Source organism: Dendrobates tinctorius, unplaced genomic scaffold, assembly GCF_039654945.1.
Source record: "Dendrobates tinctorius isolate UK_male_01 unplaced genomic scaffold, ASM3965494v1 ptg000181l, whole genome shotgun sequence".
NCBI lineage: Eukaryota > Metazoa > Chordata > Amphibia > Anura > Dendrobatidae > Dendrobates > Dendrobates tinctorius.
In genome coordinates, this window is record NW_027361848.1 from 7,454,490 (window position 1) to 7,467,836 (window position 13,347).

Here is a 13,347-nt window from a genome sequence, read left to right on the forward strand (position 1 = left end):
CAGCTCACACTGGTTAGTATCAGTGCGCGGGGGCCGCTGGGGTCCGGCAGGGTGTGCTCAGTCCCTGCGGCTGGCCGGCTGCACGTATCAGTGCGCGGTATCCGGCGCGGCGGGCGTGACTAGGAAGCAGAGCAAGAGTCCTCCTCTGCCTCCTGCTCCTTGCCGGCTGCTGCAGGAACATCAAAGTACCGGATCGCGGCTGTGAATCTTCCCGGTTCGGGGAACCGGCTGCTTTTTTAACAACCGGTTCCACCGAACCGGGGAGAACCCGCTGAATCCCACCCCTGCATGTGGTTCATGGACTTTACACAAAGTAAGAAATGGTCTTTTCTTCGTTCTTTAAGCATTTTTGTGATTCTTTAGTGCAAAACAAAATTGCACATTTTGCAAAAAGCGTAAAAATTTGCACAAAATCTCTCGACTTCCACAGAATCACTTCCGGCCTGGGCTGGAGCTCATCTTTGTCATATTTTGTTTCTTTTTGAAAAAAAAAAATGGGGGGACACAAATCAAACAGACATAAAAAAGGTGCAAATGGAAAAGTGAATGTAGCGCAAAGGAAAAAACCTAACTGAAACTGCACGCAATGAAACGCCAAAAGTATTTCCATTCAGCTACAGCAGGAAAAGAAGAAAAGTCCAACTTTATTCCAATAATATCACATGAATAGAAGGTTCCAGTTATTATAGAGCAGCTCCAAGCCTTTGTCAGGGTCACGGCCCTGAGGTGAATTGTAGAGAGCCACCATTACTACTATGTATAGCTCCTCACACAAAGCTCCCCGTCCAGGGCTGTGGCCGTCGCCCCTCCTCACACACTGAGCCCGGGAAAGTTCTCGTCACACACAGAAGAGGGCAGGCTTCAGCCTCATCACGGCGAGTGCACATTGTCAGCGATGACGGGGAGTTTGTCATTCCACACTCGGCTTACTTTTTTTTTTCTAACAGTAAAGTGCTTCCTTATGGAGCTGATTGACAGCAAAGCTGGAGAGCAGAGTATATAAAAGAGTGAGAGCTTCTGCCTCCGCATTTTCCACAGGACAGGGCAGGGGAGACGTCTGAGGAAACCATTACATCGGCGCCTGCGGTGGGTGATACACTGTCCCTAGCACGGCTGCCTGCAGGTAAGAAATGTGGGACTCCCTCAGCTCACACATCTGGCACATATATACACAAATACATACATGTGTCAATAGCTATTATCCCATATCTATCTATTATGTATCTATCGATCTGAAAGCCCACAATTTTGCCTTGAACTGGAGTGCTGCCTGATTTTTTTCCATTTATATCTTGCGTTGGACAACTGCATTACTCAGGAAGTATTGCACCCAAAATCTGCTTTTCTATCTATCTATCCATAGATCTATCTCTCCATCTGTCGCTCATTACACTTGAATTGTCCGGATCAGGAGCAGGATTGGTGGCATATGAAAAGTTTGCCATTTGTGCACAGTGTAACAGGACTGGCATTTGGGTAATGGAGGGCTTCCTAGGCACTGGAGGACTTTGTACAGCTGGCGACTTTGCTCATAGCTAGCTGTATGTGACTGTTACTGGTCTGATGCAAGCTTCTGTCTGGCCCTAAAGGGCTGCAGGGGGAGCTTGCCTGACTGCTGGAGAGGGGGCTACATTCGCTCATGCTGTACATGAGGACAAGGGTTTTGGCTATAGGCAAAAGTAGGAGCTGGTCCCATATTTCTACTCAGTTGGGCATCACTTTACTTGTATGCACCACTATTCATTAGGGACTAGAAATGTGCTTTTATGTATCAATGGTAAGACATAATTGTCTTTTTTCATCATATTCAGTCCTGTGATTTATGTCTTCAAGTCTGATAGATTTTATCGTTCCCCCTAATGTGCCCTCCTATGTTAATTGTGTGTAGGGGACCTAATAATGGAGATATCCTGAAAATTTTGATTTTTAATTGAGGATTTTGGATGAATTGATGCCTGGTGATTTGTTGTGAGGCACATTCAGTGTGATTGCTGTGGATTTAAGTTAAATGGTGAAATGGATCGAATTAATAGGATTTTGCCAATCTGAATGCAGTTTATCTGGAGGTAGTGCTGGATATCCTGATTAAGGCAACAAGAAAATGACAGCATTTGGGAATTAGGAAGACTACCTTCAGTTAGGGGTATATTGAGGTTCCTTACTGGTCAGAATAAAGAGTTCTATTTCATAGTAGAAATGTGCTCCTATCCTCACCACTGTTGGAAACAGCTAACTGTGTATGTGCCAGATGAATGTTCCTTTTGTTTTGTGAAGTATAAACTGTTGGCAGTGTCAACTATACAGGGGAGCAGAAATCTAACAATAAAATAAGGATTTCATTTGTACTGCCTACCTATATATCTTATGATATATATCTTATCATGTCTGTCTGTAACCGAAATCCCGCGTCGCTGATTGGTCACGGCGAGCCGGGCTCAACCAATCAGCGACGCGGGATTTCCGTGACAAACAGACAGACAGGTACTGTATGATAATGGGTATGGCGCCGGAGATCGCGATCTCCGGCGCCATACTTACCGCACTGGGAGGAGCGTTGCCGCGGCGCTTCTCTTCTTACGGTGACCGGGGCAGGAGGCTGGGGGAGGAGTATGGCACTGACGCCGGAGTACCCGCATGCGCATAGCACTATCCGGCACCATTTTCCTGAAGACACATTTGCAGCGTGTCTTCAGGAAAATGGCGCCGGACAGCGCGGTGTGGGCATGCGCGTACTCCGACGCCAGTGCCACACTCCTCCCCCAGCCTCCGGCAGAATGGGACAGCGCTGGGCCACAGGAAAGATGGGTGAGTATAAATGTTTTTGTTTTTTTTTGTATGTGCTGTTTCCTAGGGGTGAGGGGTACCATGCATACCACGAAAGGGGGGTGAGGGGTACCATGCATACCACGAAAGGGGGGTGAGGGGTACCATGCATACCACGAAAGGGGGGTGAGGGGTACCATGCATACCACGAAAGGGGGGTGAGGGGTACCATGCATATCAAGAAAAGGGGGTGAGGGGATCTTGCATACCAGCAAAGGGGGGGTGACGGGACCATGCATACCACGAAAGGGGGGTGAGGGGTACCATGCATACCACAAAAGGGGGGTGAGGGGACCATGCATACCATGAAAGGGGGGTGAGGGGACCATGCATACCAGCAAAGGGGGGGGGGTGACGGGACCATGCATACCATGAAAGGGGGGTAAGAGGACCATGCATACCATGAAAGGGGGGGTGAGGGGACCATGCATATCAGCAAAGGGGGGTGACGGGACCATGCATACCAGGAAAGGGGGGTGAGGGGACCATGCATACCAGGATAGTGGGGTGAGAGGACCATGCATACCAGGAAATAGGGGGGTGAGGGGGACCATGCATACCAGGATAAGGGGGGTGGGGGGACCATGCATACCAGGAAAGGGGGGTGAGGGGAACCATGCATACCAGGAAAGGGGGGGTGACGGGACCATGCATACCAGGATTGGGGGGTGAGGGGTAGCATGCATATCAGGATTGGTAGTGAGAGGACCATGCATACCAGGATTGGGGGTGCATTATTGCATTATTATTAAATCTTCATAAAGAAACTACATACATATTCTAGAATACCCGATGCATTAGAATCGGGCCACCATCTAGTTATTTATGATGATAAGTGGAAAGTGTCAAAAGTGTCAACTTTATGCAAGACTACTAAAGTTCATACATGCCAAAATTTAGTCCCAACTTTAACCCCTTAGTGACCAATTTTGAGCTTAATTACCAAGCCAAATTTTACAATCCTGACCACTGTCACTTTGTGTGGTAATAATTCTGGAACGCTTCAACGTATACCACTGATTCTAAGACCGTTTTTTCTTAACACATTGTACTTCATTATCGTCGTAATTTTTTTATATGATTTGAGTTTATTTATGAAAAAAACGGAAATTTGGCAATTTTTTTTTCCATTTTGCAATTTTTAAACTTTTTAATTTTTGTACCCTTAAATCAGAGTTATGTCACACAAAATAGTTAATAAATAATATTTCCCACATGTCTACTTTACATCCTAAAAGGAAATTAGAAAGATTTAAAGTTGACCAGCGATTTCTCATTTTTCCCCAAAAATTTATGAAACACTTTTTTTCAGGGACCACATCACATTTGAAGTGACTTTGAGGGGTCTATATGACAGAAAATACCCAAAAGTGACACCATTCTACAACTGCATCCCTCAAGGTGCTCAAAACCACATTCATGAAGTTTATTAACCATAGAAACAGAGTAACATAGTTAGCAAGGTCGAAAAAAGACATTTGTCCATCCAGTTCAGCCTATATTCCATCAGAATAAATCCCCAGATCTACCTCCTTCTAAAGAACCTAATCAATGTAAGGCCAGGATCACACAGGCGAGAAACTCGGATGAGTCTCGCATCTTAATACCCGGCACTACCGTCGACACTCGGGAGCAGAGCGTGCGGCTGTATAGAAAGATATGCAGCCACATGCTTAACTACCGAGTGCCGGCGGCAGTACCTAGTATTAAGATGTGAGACTCGTCCGGTTTCTCGCATGTGTGATCCTGGCCTAAGATACGGTATTGTTACACTCCTGGAAGACATCCAGGCCTCTATTGAACCCCTCGACTGAGTTCGCCATCACCACCTCCTCAGGCAAGAAATTCCAGATTCTCCCTGCCCTAACAGTAAAGAATCCTCTTCTGTGTTGGTGGAAAAACCTTCTCTCCTCTAGACACAGAGAATGCCCCCTTGTGACTGTCACATTCCTTGGTATAAACAGATCCTCGGAGAGATATTTGTATTGTTCCCTTATATACGTATACATGTTATTAGATTGCCCCGTCTTTTTTCTTGACTTAATAATCCTAATTTTGCTTATCCCTCTGGGTATTGTAGTTCCCCCATCCCATTTATTACTTTTGTTGCCCTCCTTTGTACTCGCTCTAGTTCCATTATATCCTTCCTGAGCACTGATGCCCAAAACTGTACACAATACTCCATGTGCGGTCTAACCAGGGATTTGTACAGAGGCAGTATAATGCTCTCATCATGTGTATCCAGACCTCTTTTAATGCACCCCATGATACTGTTTGCCTTGGCAGCTGCTGCCTGGCACTGGCTGCTCCAGGTAAGTTTATCATTAACTAGGATCCCCAAGTCCTTCTCCATGTCAGATTTACCCAATGGTTTCCCGTTCAGTGTGTAATGGTGATATTGATTCCTTCTTCTCATGTGTATAACCTTACATTTATCATTGTTAAACCACATCTGCCACCTTTCGGCCCAAGTTTCCAACTTATCTAGATCCATCTGTAGCAGAATACTATCTTCTTTTTTATTGACTGCTTTAAATAGTTTTGTATCGTCTGAAAATATTGATATTTTATTGTGTAAACCTTCTACCAGATCGTTAATAAACATGTTGAAGAGAATAGGTCCCAACACCGATCCCTGCGGTACCCCACTGGTCACAGTGACCCAGTTAGAGATTATACCATTTATAACCACCCTCTGCTTTCTATCACTAAGCCAGTTACTTACCCATTTACACACATTTTCCCCCAGACCCAGCATTCTCATTTTGTGTACCAACCTCTTGTGTGGCACGTTATCAAACGCTTTGGAAAAATCAAGATATACCACATCCAATGACTCACCTTTGTCTAGTCTATAGCTTACCTCTTCATAAAAGTAGATTGGATTGGTTTGACTGGAGCAATTCCCCATAAACCCATGCTGAACTGGAGTTAAACAGTTATTCTCATTGAGATAATCCAGAATAATATCCCTCAAAACCCCTTCAAATATTTTACCAACAATAGAGGTTAGACTTACTGGCCTATAATTTCCAGGTTCACTTTTAGAGCCCTTTTTAAATATTGGTACCACATGCGCCAGTCCTGTGGAACAAGCCCTGTCGCTATAGAGTCCCTAAATATAAGAACTATAAGAAACCCTTCAGATCCTTCACAGGAACTGAAGCAAAATGGAAGAAAAATGAACATTTCACTTTTTTTTTTACAAAAAATGTAATTTAGTCCCAAACTTTTTTATTTTTACAAAGGAAACAGGACAAAATGAGCCACAAAAGTTGTTGTGCAATTTCTCCTGAGTACACCAATGCCCCATATGTGGGGAAAATCCACTGTTTGTTCACATGGCAGGGCGTGGAAGGGAAGGAGAACTGTTTGACATTTTGAACGCAATATTAGCTTGAATCGAGAGTGGACACCATGTTTGGAGAGCCCGTGATGTGCCTAAACAGTGGAAACCCCCACAAGTGACCCCATTTTGGAAACCACACCCCTCAAGTATTTCACCTAGTGGTATAGTGAGCATTTTGAACCCACAGGTACAACACAGAATTTGATAACATTAGATTGTCATATTGAATATGTCATCATTAGTGTTGAGCTCAAGTGCCAGCTACTCCAGTTTGCATCAGGTGCTTGGGTATGCGACAAGTATCGCGAGTTCTCAAGTGAGATTCTCAAGTCCCTGCCCCGCACGTTTTGCGGCTGTTAGACACCCCCCAAAAAATCTGTGATACACCGTGCATACCCAAGCACCTGATGCAAACTCAAGTAGCGAGCCATCATATCGCCATCCTTTTTTTTTTACTTTTGAAGAAACTCCAATTCTAATCCCAACCCTGAACCCAACCCTAGCTGAAAATAATGGAAAAAAATAATTGTTTTTAAATTTATAATTCTTATAAAGGGGTGGCGAAGGGGGTTTGATTTACTATTTTTTTTAGTTTGATCACTGTGGGTTTGATCACCTGAGGGTGCTATACCCTTATTTCTCAGTGCTGTGTAAAAGTGACACTGAGGAATAAGTATCCTTAAAAGAGTATTCCTATCCTCAAAGTCCTGTCCCAATATGTAATAATAATAGCAAATGTCTTCAATTAGAAATGTAGAGTAGTTCTTCTGATAAGCTATGCCGCTTACCGCATGTGCAGTGCATTGCAGTAGCTTAGGTTTCCATTGTTTTGACCACTAACAACTAACTGTCACAATTTAAGTGGTTGTAATCATGGATACCTAAGCAACTGCAATGCGCTGCACATGGGGTAAGCTACAAAGGTTATCAGAAGAACTATACTACATTTCTAATTGGAGGTATTTGCTAATATTATTATTACACCTGCTGCATATTGGGATAGGTTCTTGGACATGGGAATACCCCCTTTAACTGCTGCCATTAAAAAGCGTACCGACGATCGTTAAGGGGTTAATAGAGTAGAGACTGGTCTTCACAACTTCACATCTATTCTATTATTGCTAAACACTGTTTTTGGTGATTACTTTGTATCTCCGTTCATACTGCACCCACACACACAAATGATACACCATTTGAAAGGTAAACTTGCCCCCTTCAGCAAGAAAATAGCCAAACAAACCACACATCCACAATTTGATCACAAAATACAGTTTAAACATTAATTTTCATAAACCTGCAGTAAGGAAAAATGACCTGCAGGTGGCACCACAGTACCCCAAAGCACACTACCGCAAAGCTGCTTACAGACATCACAAACAAATCCAAACATTTGCCTTGGGGGCTTTCCAGTTTGCTGTACTGCTTGCCCAGCCTATTTTAGCCAAATTAGAGGATTGCACACTTCACTGCAGGTGAGGCACATATGCAAACACATTTATAAACATGCACTGCCTATTGAATTGCACACTTGCTCCATTCATACTCCACCCACACAAACAAATGATACACCATTTGAAAGGTCAAATTATATGCAAGTGGCAGCACACTACCTCAAAGCTGCTTACATACATCACAAACAAATCCAAATATTTGCCTTGGGGTCTTTCCAGCTTGCTCAAGTGAGTGCTTGCCCAGCCTATTTCAGGCACATTGGAGGACTGCACACTTCACTGCAGGTGAGTCACATATGGAAACACATTAGTATCATGCACTGCTTTTTTCGGTGATTACTTCGCCCCACACACAAATGGTGAGTCACATATGCAAAGATATTTGTAAACATGCACTGCTTTTTTTGCTGATTACTTCGCCCCACACACACAAATGATACACCATTTGAAAGGTAAACTTGCTCTCTTCAGCAAAAAAAGAGCCAAACAAACTCACATTCACGATTTTATCACTAAATACAGTTTAAACATTCATTTTCATAAACCTGCAGAAAGATACAATGACCTGCAGGTGGCACCTCAACCGGAAGACAATTTTTGACCTCTACTTATCAAACCAATTTATTGTATTACCAATCTACATATATAAATACCTATAAATCCCAAAAAGTTTGGCCTACATCAATGGCACTTCATACTGAAAAATATCCAACACGACAAAAGGAAGTTGTGCCATAAAATCAATTACCTTTATTCAATCACAATAATAAACACATAAAAAACACGCGTCAAGAGATACGTGTCTAATGACACCCAATAGGTAGTAAATGTATCATAACAAATAGATATCGTAGAGGAGCTTAAGGTAAGTTACTGAAAAGGTTTTCACATCTGCTCCCCTAGGTATCATGCAGACATTGCATAAAGTGAGAAACTCAATAGTCTACACACGTGTGTTAATAAGGTCAAAATGAGGAGTTTGTCACAGATAATGACCCAGTAGTCACCACACCATACAAATAGTGAAGGATGATAGACATACATTAAGGTAGATATAGTATGTTATTCAATGGCCAAAAGGACCTTCCCAGTTTGTAAATGCTGCAAAATACATATATGTTATCCGTTGTCCTTAACCAAAAATCTAACCTCAACTGCATAGTGCTGTATTGTAAAGTATATACACAACTGTCACATATAGATGGCGCACCAAGCCAAGTCTGCCTGAAATCAATAAAGTGCAGAGTGCATGCTAGAGTTATACAACATTATTGGACGTAATTCCCCGATGCGCGTTTCGCCTTCACTTCATCCAAGGGGGGTAAGTACTTTATGTATATACTTTACAATACAGCACTATGCAGTTGAGGTTAGATTTTTAGTTAAGGACAACAGATTTTTGCAGCATTTACAAACTGGGAAGGTCCTTTTGGCCATTGAATAACATACTATATCTACCTTAATGTATATCATCCTTCACTATTTGTATGGTGTGGTGACTACTGGGTCATTATCTGTGAGAAGCTCCTCATTTTGACTTTATTAACACACGTGTGTAGACTATTGAGTATCTCACTTTATGCAATGTCTGCATGATACCTAGGGGAGCAGATGTGAAAACCTTTTCAGTAACTTAACTTAAGCTCCTCTATGACATCTATTTGTTATGATACATTTACTACCAATTGGGTGTCATTAGACACGTATCTCTTGAAGAGCATTTTGTAGTGTTTTTTATGTGTTTATTATTGTGATTGAATAAAGGTAATTGATTTTATGGCACAACTTCCTTTTGTCGTGTTGGATATGCACTCACTGGCCACTTTATTAGGTACACCATGCTAGTAACGGGTTGGACCCCCTTTTGCCTTCAGAACTGCCTCAATTCTTCGTGGCAGAGATTCAACAAGGTGCTGGAAGCATTCCTCAGAGATTTTGGACCATATTGACATGATGGCATCACACAGTTGGCGCAGATTTGTCAGCTGCACATCCCTGATGCGAATCTCCCGTTCCACCACATCCCAAAGATGCTCTATTGGATTGAGATCTGGTGACTGAGGAGGCCATTTGAGTACAGTGAACTCATTGTCATGTTCAAGAAACCAATCTGAGATGATTCGAGCTTTATGACATGGCGCATTATCCTGCTGAATGTAGCCATCAGATGCCTGTTCTTAGCTGAGAGGAGTGGTACCCAGTGTGGTCTTCTGCTGCTGTAGCCCATCTGCCTCAAAGTTCGACGCACTGTGCGTTCAGAGATGCTCTTCTGCCTACCTTGGTTGTAACGGGTGGCAATTTGAGTCACTGTTGCCTTTCTATCAGCTCGAACCAGTATGCCCATTCTCCTCTGACCTCTGGCATCAACAAGGCATTTCCGGCCACAGAACTGCCGCTCACTGGATTTTTTTTCTTTTTCGGACCATTCTCTGTAAACCCTAGAGATGGTTGTGCGTGAAAATCCCAGTAGATCAGCAGTTTCTGAAATACTCAGACCAGCCCTTCTGGCACCAACAATCATGCCACGTTCAAAGGCACTCAAATCACCTTTCTTCCCCATACTGATGCTCGGTTTGAACTGCAGGAGATTGTCTTGACCATGTCTACATGCCTAAATGCACTGAGTTGCCGCCATGTGATTGGCTGAATAGAAATTAAGTCTTAACACACAGTTGGACAGGTGTACCTAATAAAGTGGCCAGTGAGTGTATATAAATACCTGTCTGTGTTCATCATTTCATGAAATACATTTACACTTGACCAGCTTGCTTTTTCTGAAATTGCCTGTGCCCCCGACAACCAATGTGCAAAAATTTCGCACGGGCCAAGTTAGTCCTACAATAATTAAAAACCTTTCACATTTACCATTGTCAATATTTTATTTTTGAAGTTGTACTTTTCTTTTTTATTATGTTTTAAATTACCTGTTTTTTTTCCCCAGTTTTATTGATACAATATCAGCATACCATATCAAGAGTTGCGAGAGAAAAATGTTTGCTTCTGTGAAAAATGTATTTTCTGTAAATGCAAAATTGAGTACAGATTTGTGAATAGGTTTGGGCTTAAAGATTAAATTTTGTAAATGAAGCTCCATTACAACATGTCTACAAGGAGTGATTACAGTTTAACCTCTGTTCAAACTTGCGTTTAGAGTTCTGTTTTTGGAAATCAAATCCGTTATATAAGGTATGCAAACTGAATCAGAAGACCCCCATTGCCTTTTCTTGGTGTCTGCCTTGTTTCCATTTTGTTTCCATTTTTTTCAAATGCAGCAAAATTTCTACAGGCTTCTACAAGGCTGTGCTTTTTGTTTAGCTAAACTGAACTAGATGAACTTATTTAGGGCTCATACTCACTTGCGAGAAATATGGACGAGTGCAATCCGTTAAAAAAATCGGATTGCCCTCGGACCAATGTTATTCAATAGGTGACATCTCATTTGCGAGTTTTTTCTCAGCCGAAATCGGACTGAGAAAAAAAATCGCAGCATGCTGCGTATTGCTGCATATCTCGGACAAGACTCGTCAATGCAAGTCAGTGGGTGCAAGAAGAAAATCAGACAACACTCGCACCATGCGACAGCTGTCCGATTTTTACGCACCAGTGTCCTTTGAAATGCCGGCAATTCATATGCGGCAATACAATAAAATCACACTGACATGTTATAATACAAAAGATAGAATACATGTATACACTTAGAGTAGGTGTGTATATACACCGTATATACTTGTGTATAAGCCGAGATTTTCAGCCCATTTTTCGGGGCTGAAAGTCCCCCTCGGCTTATACGCGAGTCATATACGCCAGGGGGTTGACTGGGGAGGGGGAGCGGGGGTGTCAGTTCATACTTCCCCCCCCGGCATGTCTCTGCAGCGTGTATCTGCAGCCCCCCTGCTTGTCCCACGGTCTCGAGAACTCACTCAGCCTAAAGCAAGAAAGGTGAAATCTAAACTGCCCCGGAGCAGACCCCAAAGGAATAGACAGCCCCCAAACATATATTGTCGGTGAGACAAGATGAAAACACAAATGCAGGCAGAAAAATACACTGAGCAAACGATGGGGGCCCAAACTGACTAGACAGGACAGGAAAGGAAAGACGCTGTCTGCAATCACGCTAAAACCCTGAAAAATCCACCACGTCTGATGCACAAAAAACACTGAAGACACACAACTTCGCCCCCACTGTATCAGCACTCTGGTATATACTGAAAGCAAAGCAAAAGAGACCAATATAACAGGGGACAGAGCAAACGGACACAAGCAGTAACATATGGGCGGTAATCCAGCACAGCCCCGGCAGGAACAAGCTGACCCGCACAAAGCAGTGATAGACAAAACCAGATCAAATGCAAAAAGATTAGCAATTGAACCACTTAGCTGAACCATGAAGGAACAGAGCAGGAGGCATCAGACCTCAGAAGGCACAGGAAGAAAATCACCAGCAGGGATTGAAGGAAGTCAGCTGTCTTAAATACACCAGTCAGAAACCCCAGATCTCCAATTGCCATCATCATCAGGTGGCAAGCCTCTGTCAATCTGACCAGCTCCACTACCTCCAGTAACCACCAGAGGGAGCCCAGAAAGAGAACTCGCAACACCTCTGTCAATCTGACCAACTCCACTACCTTCAGTAACCACCAGAGGGAGCCCAGAAAGAGAATTCACAACAGCAGAGGGCGCAATGACGTGGTTAGTGCGCGCCGCGCCCTCTGCTGCCTGAACGTCACTGACAGAGGACCCGACAGACAGCGGTGAACAGTGATGGAACGGGACAGGTGAATATCTCAGGTGCCAGGGCCCTGAGCCAGCGATGACTCCAGCACCTGGCCCCCAGCGACGAGAGGCAAGTATGTCATTTTTTCTTTATTTGCAGCGGCAGCATATGGGGAAGTAATCTATGCAGCATCTTATGTGGCCTAATCTATGGAGCATCTTATGGGGCAGCATATGGGGGCATAACCTATGGAGCATCTTATGGGACATAATCTATGGAGCATCTTATGGGGCATTTTATAGGGCAGCATATGGGGGCATAATCTATGGAGCATTTTATGGGGCAGCATATGGGGGCATAATCTATGGAGCATTTTATGGGGCATAATCTACGCAGCATCTTGTGGGGCAGCATATGGGGGCATAATCTATGGAGCATCTTATGGTGTATAATCTATGGAGCATCTTATGGGGAAGCATATGGGGGCATAATCTATGGAGCATCTTATGGGGGCATAATCTATGGAGCATCTTATGGGGCAGCATATGGGGCATAATCTATGGAGCATCTTAAGGGGCCTATTCTATGGGGCATAATCTATGGAGCATAATATGGGGCCATAACCTTTATGGAGCAGCATATGGGGCATAATCTATGGAGCATCTTATGGGGCCATTATTAACCTTTGTGCAGCATTATATGGGATGTATTTTGTACGGGGCATCTTATGGGGCCCATCATGAACTGTATGAAGCATTATATGGGGTTCCTGATTCAATATGGATGTTCAAAAACATTTAACCTACTGATGTCTCAATTAATTTTTATTTTTGAAATTTACCAGTAGCTGCTGCATTTTCCACCCTAGGCTTATATGCTAGTCAATAAGTTTTCCCAGTTTTTTGTGGAAAAATTAGGGGGGTCGGCTTATTCACAAGTATATACTGTATGTATGTATATATATATATATATATATATATATATATATATATATATACACACTCACTGGC

At 43.2% G+C, this 13,347-nt stretch overlaps 1 protein-coding gene across 2 annotated transcripts in view; it reads left to right on the forward strand.

Moving 5' to 3' along the window:
* The first annotated feature begins 963 nt into the window (after positions 1–963).
* The window catches only part of THBS2 (thrombospondin 2), a 1,059,287-nt gene continuing 1,046,903 nt past the window's right edge, over positions 964–13,347 (forward strand). Inside the window, exon 1 of one of the 2 annotated variants that reach the window (XM_073551863.1) lies at positions 964–1,123. The gene's annotated coding sequence lies outside the window, so the exon portion shown is untranslated. The remainder of the gene's footprint in view (positions 1,124–13,347) is intronic. The other variant, XM_073551862.1, reaches the window with a different exon arrangement.